The 14960-nt window shown below is 39.4% G+C and overlaps 1 pseudogene; it reads left to right on the top strand.

Moving 5' to 3' along the window:
- Window positions 1–7284: 7284 nt before the first annotated feature.
- LOC130196320 (protein NLRC3-like) overlaps window positions 7285–14960 on the top strand; it is a 47249-nt pseudogene continuing 39573 nt past the window's right edge.

Genomic DNA, 14960 nt, shown 5'->3' with positions numbered 1-14960 from the left:
AAATACACTTATTAGTAGGGCTGTCAATCGATTAATAAAAAAAAATAGCAAATTAACCATGTTGAATGTTGATTGATTAATTAATTAATCGCGATTAATCGCATTAATCGCGCTTTTAAAAAAGTGTTTTCTTTTAAAGACAACAAAACAAACAACTTCACACAGAGCTGTTTTCAAGAGGCTACTAATACAAAGCCAGCGCAGGTATTTAATAATGATTGATTGATTGTTTCTTCAGTGAAACATCAAAAAAAAAAAAAAATATATTATATTGGTTCTGGTTTCTTCATCTTTTAACACTGAACACAGCAGAACCATAGTTGGTAACTGACTGACTGACATTCATATGTGTCACGTCACCCTCTGAGGCTGGGGTATTTTTATATTTTTAAAAAAAAAATAAAAATCGCTTAAAGTCTAAATGTATGTGTGACACACACACCGTGTTATACATCACATCAAACAAACAAGAACAATTGAAAATAAGGCTCATTGTCCTCGCTACCGTGTTCTGGTTCTGACTGACTGGCAGGGAAATGAGCCTCACCAGTGAGGCGGGAGGTGCGTTGTGATATACTGAGTGTTCATTGGTTGTTTTTACCAACGGGATTGACAAATCATGGTGAAGATTTCGTGTGACGAGTTTTCTTTCCGCGTCACGTCACCCGACGCGCTCTTCGCTCCTCTGTGTATCAGAGGGGAGACGGGAGGAAGGAGAGCAGGAGGAAACCCGACTGATTCATCCACGAGTTAAACTGATTTCTGCTCCTTATTTTCGCGGAGAAATAATTGTTTTAAAAACGGAAACAGTGTCAAACCGTACTGCCGCGGTTTAAAAAAAAAAAAAAAAAAAAAAGTGCGTTAATTGCGTTAAAATATTTTAGTGCGTTAACGCGGCCAAATTAATCGCATAGATTAACGCGTTAACGCTGACAGCCCTACTTATTAGATCTTGAGTACTACACAAAAAAAATATGGGTAGAAAAAGTTCTCACTCACCTGATGCTTTCAATATTTTCAGAGCGAACTGTTTCCGCTGATCTTCCATTTCTTTTATTGTCGTGCCAAATACCATGTTTGGCATGATTGGGAAGGCCTCCATGACTTCGTTTGCCATCTAAACAATGGCACAATATGTGATGTACATGTGAGCGATTGCAGATGCTGTTAAACCAACAAATCAAAAATACAGAATTGATAAATATTAATTTGGGAAAAGCTTGGTCTTAGAGTAATATTAATCTCACCATGATTACCACCAACCCACAACTGTTGCCATCTTGCTGCACTGGGTGTTGCAGAACCGCTCCCTTCCATTTGATATCCACCCAGTCAGACTTGCTGTGGCAGATCCTTCGATTTTGAAGTACTCACTGTGTGAGAATATTTCATGAAAATGTCAGTGTGAATTATATGTACAATACACATGAAATTTGTATGTAATATGCTAAAACGATCAATGTCTCTGTAAGTTGTTGGGCTCCCACATTTTGACAACATCTTTCTGGAAGCCTCTGTAACTCTAGTCAAAGCCTTACATCCAGAAATATTGGACATAACTAAAAAGTGCGTGATATAATCTGTGTCTCTGTCTGTCTGTCAGACTGTGCGCTGTAACGCTTCCAAGGTGCTGTTCCTGCTCCGGAACAGCAAGGGAGCTATCCAGCAGTTTGTAAGCTTCATGAACCAACCCAATAACATCCTTGTCTAATCTTTGACTTCAACTGTTACTTAACATACAGACTATATAGGCTCTGTTATATAATGTTTTCTGTGCTTAATCAAATATCGATTCACTCATTAGTACCATACAGAGAAAGGCTTCTCTTTTCATCTTAACTTCTAATCTGTCTTAGTTTTTTTTATTTCTGCACAGCACATTAGAGGTCACCAACTAACTAAGTTAGACATACTGTTTGGCTGTCGGGCAAAGAGAATTAAACTAATTGAATGCTGCTTCAGTCTCCTGTCTAATCGCACGTGGGTTCTCACTGCATTCTTACAAAGTCCCAGCCACATGCTAAGCTTTAACTTTGGGTGACACGATGTAAATGGGTTTAGTAACACTGTAACAAGATTTCCTGATTCAGGAATATGATTAGGCCTTGGTTTAAGGGCTTATGCAATGAACTATACCTGCTTCTGATAGTTGCCTCTATACTTACATTTCTTTTATCACCTGTACCATAATTATTACAATACATGATAGATATAAGGGAATGAAATACATGTATTTAGGTCCCAGAAAAATTAAATTAGAAAAGTAATGAATCTTTTGGCAGCAGTGTTGGAGTCTGCCAGCCCTGTGGATGTGTGGAATGGGACCACTAAATAAATGCTGCCTTGGGCAGCACTGATGTACTAAAACACAAGAATGACATGAAATATCAGTCAAAGATTATTCACAACATCCATAAAACAATAAAAGACCATAATGATGAATATAAATGTAGTTCCTACTAACCAGAAACTTCCTAGTGTGAGTACATTTCATTCACAAAAAGAACGATCCCTTCAGAGTCCTCAAAGTTGATCTGTAACGATCCAAACATAAACATGGTAAATTAACATTAAAAGAGTTAATATTGTGTTGTTGTCAATACTCTCTATCAAAGAAAAATTTTTGAATATTTAAATTAATTATCATAATTCAGACGCAGTCGCAGTGATGAACACCGTTATCACTTGAATCAAACTCCCCAAAACTCCCCAACATTAACAAATTTGCTCTGCTGATTTTGGCTCTGTTGTACACGCTGTGTCATAGCCCATGTTCATAGCCCCATATATAAAGTTGTACACATTTCAAACTTCAAAGGTTGTTATGGAACCATCTATCTATATCTAGCTTTTACATTCATTACATTTTACGCTTTTTTTTTTATCCAAAGCGAAAGCGACTCACAATCACCTAGAGTACAAACTAAGAACAACAAGAAGAACAAGAATACAGGATCAAACATAGTCGAACTCAAAAGTACCATAAGTAAAAAGTTATTATGCCACAGAAGTGCAAATCTGTTTTAATCCAGATATAGTCGAAAAAGGTGTGTTTTCAGTCTCCGGCGGAAGATGTAGAGACTTTCAGCTGTCCTGATGTCAGTGGGAGCTCATTCCACCACTGAGGAGCCAGGACAGCAAACAGTCTGGATTGAGTGATTAGCTCGAGGTGGAGGAGTCACAAGTCGATTGGCTGTTGCCGGCTGAGCAACTGCGGCCGGGTGTACGGTGTGACCATATCGTCCGCTGTGTGCCCATCACCCTACATGAAAAGCACACTTTACAGAACAAACAATGTTTATCATCTTCTCACTTTCCCTAATACACCTTTATTGGACATGTGACACTATGTAAGGGTTTATTTCATGTCTCTCCTAATAAATATGTACTATAGTACTTCTAATAGACTGTCTGATTGACGAGTGACACACCCTGTTTCATCCCAATCTCATACCCACACACAGACACTCACTTTCTAACCACCCCACCTGTGCGAGAAATACAGATACTATTTTGACGGGAACTTTATTTGTCCCCTGCAGAAAAACTCCACCAACACTGATGATGTAGAAACTATGGTTATTAGGATTTTTGGTTTTTGTGATTAAACATTAACCGGTCAAACTTACCAAAGAACATCAGTGCTGTATATAAGAAACGAACAGAAGAGAGTTAATTTGTACAAAGAAAATATACATTGCCAGTGTAGGTCAGTCAGTATGGGTTGAATCATAGATCAAGAAAAAAATGCATCAGTCATTGCCTGGGGTTTGAGGAAAACATAGATAAAGCACTTCAAACATGAAAGAAATGACCGATTTCTTTAAACATGAAAGAAATGACCGATTTCTCTAAACATTTTGGACTTTTACTTTGAGATATCTCCCAATTGGGTCCGTAGATATGTCTGATTCCCAGGATAATGGAAGTCTGGATTGTCCTGAACACAGCTGCATAAGTCAATGCCGGGCATTATGGGGAAAAACATAGATAAAGCACTTCAAACATGAAAGAAATGACCGATTTCTTTCAACATTTAGGACATTTACTTTGAAATATCTCCCAATTGGGTCCTTAGATATGTCTGATTCCCAGGATAATAGAAGTCTGGATTGTCCTGAACACAGCTGCATCGGTCAATGCCGGGCATTATGGGGAAAAACATATATAAAGCACTTCGAACATGAAAGAAATGACCGATTACTTTAAACATGAAAGAAATGACCGATTTCTCTAAACATTTTGGACTTTTACTTTGAGATATCTCCCAATTGGGTCCGTAGATATGTCTGATTCCCAGGATAATGGAAGTCTGGATTGTCCTGAACACAGCTGCATCGGTCAATGCCGGGCATTATGGGGAAAAACATATATAAAGCACTTCGAACATGAAAGAAATGACCGATTTCTTTAAACATTTAGGACATTTACTTTGAAATATCTCCCAATTGGGTCCGTAGATATGTCTGATTCCCAGGATAATAGAAGTCTGGATTGTCCTGAACACAGCTGCATCGGTCAATGCCGGGCATTATGGGGAAAAACATATATAAAGCACTTCGAACATGAAAGAAATGACCGATTACTTTAAACATGAAAGAAATGACCGATTTCTAAACATTTTGGACATTTACTTTGAGATATCTCCCAATTGGGTCCGTAGATATGTCTGATTCCCATGATATTAGAAGTCTGGATTGTCCTGAACACAGCTGCATGGGTCAATGCCGGGCATTATGGGGAAAAACATAGATAAAGCACTTCAAACATGAAAGAAATGACCGATTTCTTTAAACATGAAAGAAATGACCGATTTCTCTAAACATTTTGGACTTTTACTTTGAGATATCTCCCAATTGGGTCCGTAGATATATCTGATTCCCAGGATATGGAAGTCTGGATTGTCCTGAACACAGCTGCATCGGTCAATGCCGGGCATTATGGGGAAAAACATATATAAACCACTTCAAACATGAAAGAAATGACCGATTTCTTTAAACATTTAGGACATTTACTTTGAAATATCTCCCAATTGGGTCCGTAGATATGTCTGATTCCCAGGATAATGGAAGTCTGGATTGTCCTGAACACAGCTACATTAGTCAATGCCGGGCATTATGAGGAACAAGTTATATAAAGCACTTCAAACATGAAAGAAATGACCGATTTCTCGTAAACATTTAGGACTTACTTTGAAATATCTCCCAATTGGGAACATAGATATGTCTGATTCCCAGGATAATGGAAGTCAGGACTGTCTTGAACACAGCTGCATCATTCATTTCCTGAACTGTTGGGAAATCTATATACAGGATTTTTAATATACAAAAGTCTGAGTTTTATTTTGATAAACTCTTCCTTGGTACAGTAAACACGTTTAATGTTAGCATAATGTAAGCTAAATCTCATAAACGATCTATAAAGATTCAAAATCAGTTAATTGTTTACTTGTATATGCTAGTGTATGATTTGTCGACATCTTATTTTGAAAAACGGATGTTGTGTCACGTAGTTATTTCCGCTAACTTTGCAAAACCGGATGTTGTGTCACGTGAATCCGTCCGCTAACTTTATCAAAACCCTCGCGCGCTCCCGATCGAATGCGTTTACCGTCAACATCAGTCTATAGGCGCACAGAAATGTAAGTGTCGGCTGAGTTGACCACGGAGATCCGAGTGTCGGCTGAGTTGACCGCAGTGCACGGTGGACCGGAACCTGAAGGTCGTGTACCTGTCAGGACAGTCATTTAATAACCCGACATTTATTATTTGGTAGTTTGCATTGTTTGATTACTCATTCAGGATGAAAGCATTTTTAAAAACATCCTGTGACGTTAGCTGAGGTTTGGATAACATGCAACTGAATAAAAATAAATCTTAATAGGGACCACGGGAGACTCGGATCCCAAAAAGATTTATTTTTTGCAATTGAAGCGTTGCTTTTTGGCGAATGTGTTTGGAAAGCTTTGTTGTTGGAAAATCTTTTTGCTGCTTCCTGAAAACACGATCAATAACCACAACCCTTCCCCATCTGACCCCGCCTCCTCCCGGTGCTCCGACGTGAACTTGTTGAACTCTGACAGTTTCTGTGGTGAAACGGGAAAATGCAGTTCCAAAACCCCGGATATGAGATTTGAAAGTCAAAGCATGAGCAAAGCAGCTGGTGGCCCATCCCTTTTTCACCAGAGCTCTGAAAGAGTGAACTACATGTCGGATGCCTGGTACAGCCTTCGGAAGAATTCAGCCAACGTTTGGTAAATTTATTCTCTGATCACAAGCGAAGAACAAGCGCTCGCTGCGATTGCGTTCACATCAGGAGTCTCTCCGAGAACACACAGGTTGGTAGTGAAAGAACTCTCTCCCAAGAAAAGTTCACAGATTTTGTCACATAGAGTCATCCTCAACTCGGATTAGTGTTGAACCGTCTTGGAGGAAAAGAATTCCAAGAAGAGGATCAGAGGATGGAGCTGGTGGACAGTCACAGATAAAACAGCAGTAACCTGAGGTCAGTTCAGCAGGTGAGAATCTGACCAGAGGAATCTGGACATGTTGGATCATCAGGATCTTTCTCTCTTTAACTGGACGGTAGAAATGGTTATTGATGCTGATTGGCTGATCATTTATTTTGCTTTCAGGTGTAATAATAGTCTCTCATCTATATTTGAGCTAAAGGACATTGATTTGATAAAGATGTGCACGTCTTATAATAAAATAAGTGCTAAAACCTTGAAGCAACTTGAGTTTGACTCGTGAATGAAATGTGCGTCTGAACCGGTTTGACAGCTTCTGTTGCAGTGTGTGTGTCCTGTGACGTGAGTGTTGTGCAGCAGGTGTGTGTGAAGGTGTGGACTCTGCTATGCATCAGTGGGAGGACAGAGAGGAGGGAGTCCCTCCCTCTAAAACCTCTCTGTGTGGGGAACATGACAGCCAGACCAAAGCTCAGAGGTGAGGCCAGGACCGTTCTCCATGGCACGCCACTCCTCCGTCATTACTCACCCTCTAAGCTCTGTGTGTGTTGTGTTGAGCAGACCAGACTCACCTGGACCTGGACCTGGACCCAGCAGTGTGTCCATGAAGAGTGACCGGTCTATGCTCGATCCTCCTACTTTTAAAAGACAACCCCCTCCAGAGACTCAGTGAGATAAGATATTATTCAACCACAATGTCTGAAAGTGTTCATTTTAGCTGATGAACACTTTTATATACATAATATACACATGTGTGTGTTGTGTTGAGCAGACCAAACTCACCTGGACCTGGACCTGGACCCAGCTGTGTGTCCCTGAAGAGTGACCGGTCTATGGAAAGACCTGATTATTTCAAAGATGGAGTTCAGTCAGTTGAACTAAGGTGAGCTTTCATTCTGCGACTGTGTTTTGATCAGGATCCATGAGCAGAGATCAGACCCTCCTTTACCTTTGACTTCAGGATTCCTTAAGACAGAACATAATATACAACTTGTACTTTTGTTTTCTCCAAAGAGTTCAGCAACAGAGATCCCAAGTGATCCCAGGAGACCTGGACCCCATATTTAAGGTGTGTGAGTCAGAGACTATATAAAATATAGAGATGGTCAAAGATTTGGATTGTTGATGGAGCTTAGACGAGCAGGTGAAGCAACAGAGGAGACGTCCACCTGTCAATCAAAGAGGCCACGCCCTCTATGTCTCACCTTCAGGCCTAATATCATTTAAACGGCTGAGTTATGTATCTGTAGGGATTAACTCACTTGTGGAGCTTTTGTGTGTGGCACTGACTCGCTAATCACCGCCAAGCTTGCAAGCACAAAAAGGAATCTCAGGAATTGTTATATTGGAGAAGTTTCAATTCTCATATCTGCAAACTCATGAGGGTGAAAAAAGTGACCACAAATCTAAAAAATATTAATAAACAGTTTAAGAACAAAAGGTCCTCCACTCTGACTAAGCCCTATAATAATAGTAATAACAAATATACATTGTCATTATATATAATATGGTTAAAGGACTCAATGACTTTTCCTTGAGTCTGTTCTGCCTCTACCTGGTTGTCACGATACTAACATTATAACTTTTATACGATACCTGCCATAAATATCATGATACTGATACCAGAATTCAATACGATACCATAAATACGAGACTGGTATATTTATCTATAATATTAATGAATAAAACATCTGTATGGTTCACTTTTTACCAACTTTTTCAACACTTAACAAATGGCAGTAATATTAGTATTAGCCCACAGCAAGATATGAATGAAACTACATGGAGCCATCATAGCATTGATTATACGCTATGAGGCCTTTAGTCTGTATCTGACCAGATGATACAGAGTTCATCAGGATGAGCAGCTGTAGAGTTACATCACTTTACAGACTGTCTGCATTGGAGACAAAGAACTGAAACATTTCACTTCTGGCATCTGCCCCCCCCCCTACCCCCTAAAAACAAAAACTCTTCGGATCTACACGATTCACGTGGATGACCTATTTTGATTTCAAAACGGCTAATTTCACCGAAAGGTGACAAGTTTGCAGGTATGAATACTACTTGGTTCTGGGTTATTTCGGGATTCCCGGCCCTAACTTGATGAAACATGGATTAAAGCTAAATTCCTAGCCGAATCATATGTATTAAACCTCCTCTGACCTCTGATGTCAACATCTAGACACTCAAGACTTTATGGTCTTTAATTGAAGATGGAGAATTGTGCTTGTTTTTCATTGTCAGTTGGTATTATTGGATTAGATTTACAATAATATTTCCCTGAAAGCATTTACAATCTACATTAACACGATGTTCACAGATTAAGTAAAACACTTTTGAGAGAATAATAATAAAACAATACTCATAAAATACAAACTTGTACAGTTTTGATGTAAAATGAAAGCTATAAACTTAAATTAAGGAGATATTTCAAAGCTTTGAATCGGCCTCAATACATCATTTAAAATATTTAAAAACATTAAATATACTTGTGTTGTTTGGTTTCAGCTGCTTGAGAAGAACATTGTCAGCTTTATGAAGAGCGAGCTGAAGAAGATGCAAAAGGCCCTAAATCCAGATTACCCAGAAGGCCCTGCTGGTCAGAAGGAAGATGAGGAGGTGTTGGATGATGAGGATGACGAGCAGATGAGGAGCAGCAGGGAAGCATTTCTGAAGATCATACTAAACTTCTTGAGGAGAATGGAGCAGGAGGAGCTGGCTGACTGTCTGCAGAGCAGTAAGAGGATTTTAAAGACTTTACAATGAAACAGAAGACCACCACTCAGTAAGTTCATCTGTGATTGTTGTCATTCCAGAAACTCGTGTGACTTCAGCCCAACATGAACTCAAGACTAACCTGAAGAAGAAGTTCCAGTTTGTGTTTGAGGGGATACCTAAAGCAGGAAACCAAACCCTCCTGAACCAGATCTACACAGAACTCTACATCACAGAGGGAGGGACTGCAGAGGTCAATGAGGAGCATGAGGTCAGACAGATTGAAACAGCATCCAGGAAACCACACAGATCAGAAACACCCATCAGACAAGAAGACCTCTTCAAAGCCTCGCCTGGAAGAGAGGAGCCAATCAGAACAGTGATGACGAAGGGAGTGGCTGGCGTTGGGAAAACAGTCCTAACACAGAAGTTCACTCTGGACTGGGCTGAAGACAAAGCCAACCAGGACATCCACTTCCTGTTTCCATTCACGTTCAGAGAGCTGAATGTGCTGAAAGAGAAGAAGTTCAGCTTGGTGCAACTTATCCATCACTTCTTCACTGAAACCAAAGAAGCAGGAATCTGCAGGTTTGAAGAGTTCCAGGTTGTGTTCATCTTTGACGGTCTGGATGAGTGTCGACTTCCTCTGGACTTCCTCAACAATGAGGTCCTGACTGATGTCACAGAGTCCACCTCAGTGCATGTGCTGCTGACAAACCTCTTCAGGGGGAAACTGCTTCCCTCTGCTCGCCTCTGGATAACCACAAGACCTGCAGCAGCCAATCAGATCCCTCCTGACTGTGTTGACTTGGTGACAGAGGTCAGAGGGTTCACTGACCCCCAGAAGGAGGACTACTTCAGGAAGAGGTTCAGAGATGAGGAGCAGGCCAGCAGGATCATCTCCCACATCAAGACCTCCCGGAGCCTCCACATCATGTGCCACATCCCAGTCTTCTGCTGGATCACTGCTACAGTTCTGGAGGACGTGTTGAAGACCACAGAGGGAGGAAAGCTGCCCAATACCATGACTGAGATGTACATCCACTTCCTGGTGGTTCAGTCCAAAGTGAAGAAGGTCAAGTTTGATGGAGGAGCTGCAACGGATCCACACTGGAGTCCAGAGAGCAGGAAGATCACCGAGTCTCTGGGAAGACTGGCTTTTGATCAGCTGCAGAAAGGGAACCTGATCTTCTATAAATCCGACCTGAAAGAGTGTGGCATCGATATCAGAGCAGCCTCAGTGTACTCAGGAGTGTTCACACAGATCTTTAGAGAGGAGAGAGGACTGTACCAGGACCCAGGTGTTCTGGCTTCGATCCCATCCTGAGTGTTCAGAGTTTTGGCCATGTCCACATCTGACCTTCCAGCAACTCTGGTGTCAACTTGTTGTGGCAAAATCAACCAGGAGCCCAAAGGCCTTTTTTTTTGGGGCCCTAAAAAGTTTTTGAGTTTTTTTCCCCGAAAAAACCCTAAAAAACTCTCTTTAAACCCGAGGCTGTGGCAAAGGCCTTTAAACAATTTTTTCCAAAAAAGGGGAAACCGGGGGTTGTTTTTTTCCGTTCCTCCCCGGGGGGTCTTTCCCCCCCTTTTTGGGGGGAAAAAAAAACCCCCAACAGGTCCCTTTTTTTTGCGGCTGGAACCACAGACGGAAAGACCAAGAAAAAAGGGGGAAAAGCCCCTATTTTTTGAAAAAAATGAGGATTGGTTCCAGGAAAAGAAAAAAAAAACGGGTTCCAAACCGTGGAATGAACTGAAACGATTTTCCCTCTGGGTGGGGGGGGAAAATTTTTCCAACAAACCCCAAAATAAAAAGTTTTTCCCTTTCCACAAAAAAAATTTTTGAATTGTTTTCTGGAAAATCTTTCTTCAAAAACAAAAAATTGGGGGTTTTTTAAACTAAAATTTGTTGGGGGAAAGGCTCTCCTGAGGTACCGGGTTTAAAAACCTAAAACCATGGATGTTACATTCTAATGATTATTTTTTTATTAATTAAACTGTTGTTTGTTTTTTGTTTCTTTGGGGCTTGGACCCAGAGGAAGGTCCCTTTCCCCCCAAAGCCCCCAAGTTCTCCAGCTGAAAACTGAATGAGAAAACGCTAATCAGGAGGAACCCCGTGCGGGGAATCCCTTTTAACTGAGATTATGGGTTACGAAATAAATAAAAAAACCCCAATTGTCTTAATGTAAATAAATTAATGATCAAAAATATGTGAACAGGGGAAAGCTGAAACAAAGGTTTCTCCGGGATCCCTCAACAACTCCTTTCAGAGAACAAGAAAAATTTTGGTTTTGATTAACGCTGACCCTGAAAAAACAATTTAAACTGGGGACTTAGTTAAATATTTTATTAAAGCCTTTATTTAAAGTCACATTTTCAAAGGGGCTACAGTTTTAACCGTTTATTTTCTTTTAAGAGAAAAAAAGTTTTTTTCCCCTTTTGAGAAATGATTAAATTCAAATTCAGTTAAAATTTTTAAAATAAAAATTTTTTTTTTTCAGTTTGTTTTCTTTATTTTAACTTAAAAAGGGTGTTTAATTTAAAAACAATAAAAATACTTCAATGCATATAAAAAAATTTATTTAAGAGTTTTATCTAAACATTGATGGGGGACAAAAGGAGGAAAACCCAACCCTGGAAATTTTTTGACAAAAATGGACTTTTTTGCCCTGGGTGTTTACTAACACCTTTTTTGGGGGCCACCATTTTAGGGCGGGTTTCAGGGGCCAAAATCAGAAAATCAGGGCCCCGGGACCCGGGGTCATCCCCCAGTGCGGGAAAACAAGGGGTTCAAAAAACTAAACTCACGATTATGATGATTGTTTCTGTATCCTTCCATGACATTTTAATAAAGGGTTTAAAAGAAGATGAAACAAAGTAAAATTTTAGAGAAATTGATTATTGTTTTATTAACCGGTTTTGTTTTGTTGTTAAAAACTTCATGGGGGGGAATCACAAGAAGGGGCCCTGGGATCAGCCAAGTCCCTCCAGCTAGGAACTGGAATTGGGGGAAAAACCCTGCCCAGGATTAAAGGGTTTCTGATTTTTTTTAGAGTATTTAACTAATCGGGGTTTACGAAATAAAAAGTAAACCCCCCATATGTCTAATGAAATAAATTAAAAAACTCTGTTTTTTTAACAGAGAAATGGGGAAACAAAGGTTTCTTTAACCCAAAATGGGGCCCTGACCAATTTTCCAGAACAAGAATTTTTTATCTTGGCTCTTTATTTACATTTGGGGAAAAAAAACTGAAAAAAAGGTGGGTTCATCTTTATTTTTTAAAATTTTTAACCTTTTTTTGGGTCCTTTTTCAAGGCAGAAAATCCCCATTTTCTTTGGAAAAAAGTTTTTTTTAAATTATTAATTAAATAATTAAAAGCCCCAAAAACAAAAAATATGGGGGGGTTTTCATTTAGTTTTTTATTATCCCCATCAAGTTGTTCAAACCGGGGTTTATCAACCCGTTAAAACCAATCCCATCAAAAATCGCCATCGACATTGGGGTTTTGTTCTGCCCCCAGTTTGGGGAAAACCCCCCAACGGGAAACTAAGGAAATTTTATAGAAAATGACCCGGGGTTCAGGGGTTTAACCCGGGGGGCTATTGGGAAAACCCGGCAGGGCTGGGGAAATTTTAACCAGGGGCCAATCAAAAAAGGGTAACCGGGGGTTTTTCACCTGGGGGGGCCCCCAAGGGTCCAAAAACAAACTCATTGATTGTGGAACCCAGATTGTTTCGTCACTTTCCCCCTTTCCCTGGGTTTTAAACTAAAGGTCCCCAGGTCCCGGGGGAAAGCCCCAAAGAAAAAAGAAAAAGGTTGAAAATAAACCGGTTTTTTGGTTTTAAAAAATTTCCCATTTGGGGCAAGAGGAAACTTTCCCCCGGGGTCCCGAAAAAAACCCTCAAAATGGTCGGGACCCGTGGTTCAATAAGCCCGAAGCCCCTTGTAATGGGCCGGTGGGCCCTAAAAAAAATTTTGAGCCAAATCTTTTAAAAAAACCCCGTTCATTAAAATAGGAAAAAAGGTTTAAAAGGGATAAAATTTTTTTAAAAAAGGTAAATCTTTTTTGTAAACATCTGAAAAACCAAAAAATTTGTTTTTTAAAGGGCCCGGGGAAATTAAAAAAGTAAAAAATTTTTAACTGGGGGATTAAAAGATTCGTCAAAAAGGCCATTTTCAGGGGGGTCTAACGGCCACATTTGGAAAAGGGGCCAAGGGTTTTTCGGGGTACCAAATGGGGCCCCCCTAAACGTTTTTCCCGGGCACGATTTTATTAAACCATCCCTAAAATTTTTTTTAAAAAAACTAAATTTTTCCCAACCCAATTTTACGGTTTTAAAGAAATTTTCGGTTTTAAAAGGTTTGGCCCCAAAAAGGCCCGGTTTCAAACAGGGGAAATCCCCCGGGTTGACTCAAATCCCCCGGGAAATTTTTCGTTGGAAAAGGGGGAAAAAGACACCCCCCTTTTGCCCCAACTGACAGGGGACCAGACATTTTCCCTGTCCTGTGAGACCAAAAATGTGGGGGACAAAATAGAGTTCATATTTTTTTTTCTTTTTAAAACAGATTTTTAAAAGTTTTAAAGGGATTTGTATTCCTGAGTCATTAGATCTCAGTTAAAAGATAATTATTAAATAAACAGAGTTTAAAAAATTTTAAGAAATAAGGGCCCACAGTTCATTGTTAAATAAAAAACCAGGGGAAAATGGATCCAGGGGTCCAAAAAGAAAAAAACCCCAGAAATTAATTAAATCATTTTTTTTTAGTATATTTTGAAAATTTAAAAACAGGCAGAACAAGAGATTTTTTCGTTTAGAAACCTTTTTCAAACTCAAATCTTTGACATCAAAAACAGAGGAGTTATTTCATTAATTGATGAGAAGCTGCATTAAATGACGAAAAAGGGAGTTTGGAAATTGACATTTTAATTTACAGCAGGAAAAAATAAAGTCACCACACGGGGAAAGACAAAGACAGGACTGTTGTGATCATGTTGTTCAGTCAGCCTGTGGTTTAAATTTGACAATGTCCTGAAGAAGGCACAGTTAAAAGAACAAAATAAGGGTTTTTCGGGGAAGAAAAGACTGAAAGGTGGGCCCAGGGCAAACATTTACTTTTCATTTAAAAAAGAAAATTTTCCCAAAAAATTATTTTTGAAAAAATTATTAAAATTTAAAAATTAATATTAAAAATTTTTAATATTTAAAAAATTTTATATACTTGAGTGAGTCAAGTTCCTCAAAAAGAGTTATTTATTCACAAAAGAACCAAACATTTATCCATTTAAATGAAATAAGTGTTGAAATGAAACTTGTTGTGATCCTTGTGATCAGGTTCATCTTCTTGAAGTCATGAACCCCCCGTAAGCTGCTTCTACACGCCTGCTACCAGCTGCGGAAACCGAAGTGGAGTTCACATTAAAACATGAACTCATCTGATTGGATGATGAACAGATTGTTTCTTTTTTTTTCTTCTTTCACTGACGTGATTTTAACTAAATGTTTTTTTTCAGAATAAGATGGAACCAAAGTGAAAGCCACTCGTGTTTATGATGTCAAAAAGATTCATTGTTATTATATAAAAACTTGTGTGTTTTTTGTGTTTTACGTCTGTGGGGGACAAGGGAAGGTTTCTTCTCTGGGGGCACCCAAATCAAACCCCCATCTAGAGAACACTGAGAAACTGCAGGTTCGGAGTAAATGTGCTGGTTTTTTGGGGTCCCCGTTTATAGATTGAGGGGTTTACTAATTTAAATAAAATAAACCCTATGATCTTAA

The sequence above is a fragment of the Pseudoliparis swirei genome, chromosome 7 (genome assembly GCF_029220125.1).
Source record: "Pseudoliparis swirei isolate HS2019 ecotype Mariana Trench chromosome 7, NWPU_hadal_v1, whole genome shotgun sequence".
Taxonomy (NCBI): Eukaryota; Metazoa; Chordata; class Actinopteri; order Perciformes; family Liparidae; genus Pseudoliparis; species Pseudoliparis swirei.
The sequence above is the reverse complement of the archived record's forward strand: the minus strand, read 5'-3'. Positions and strand labels throughout refer to the sequence as shown.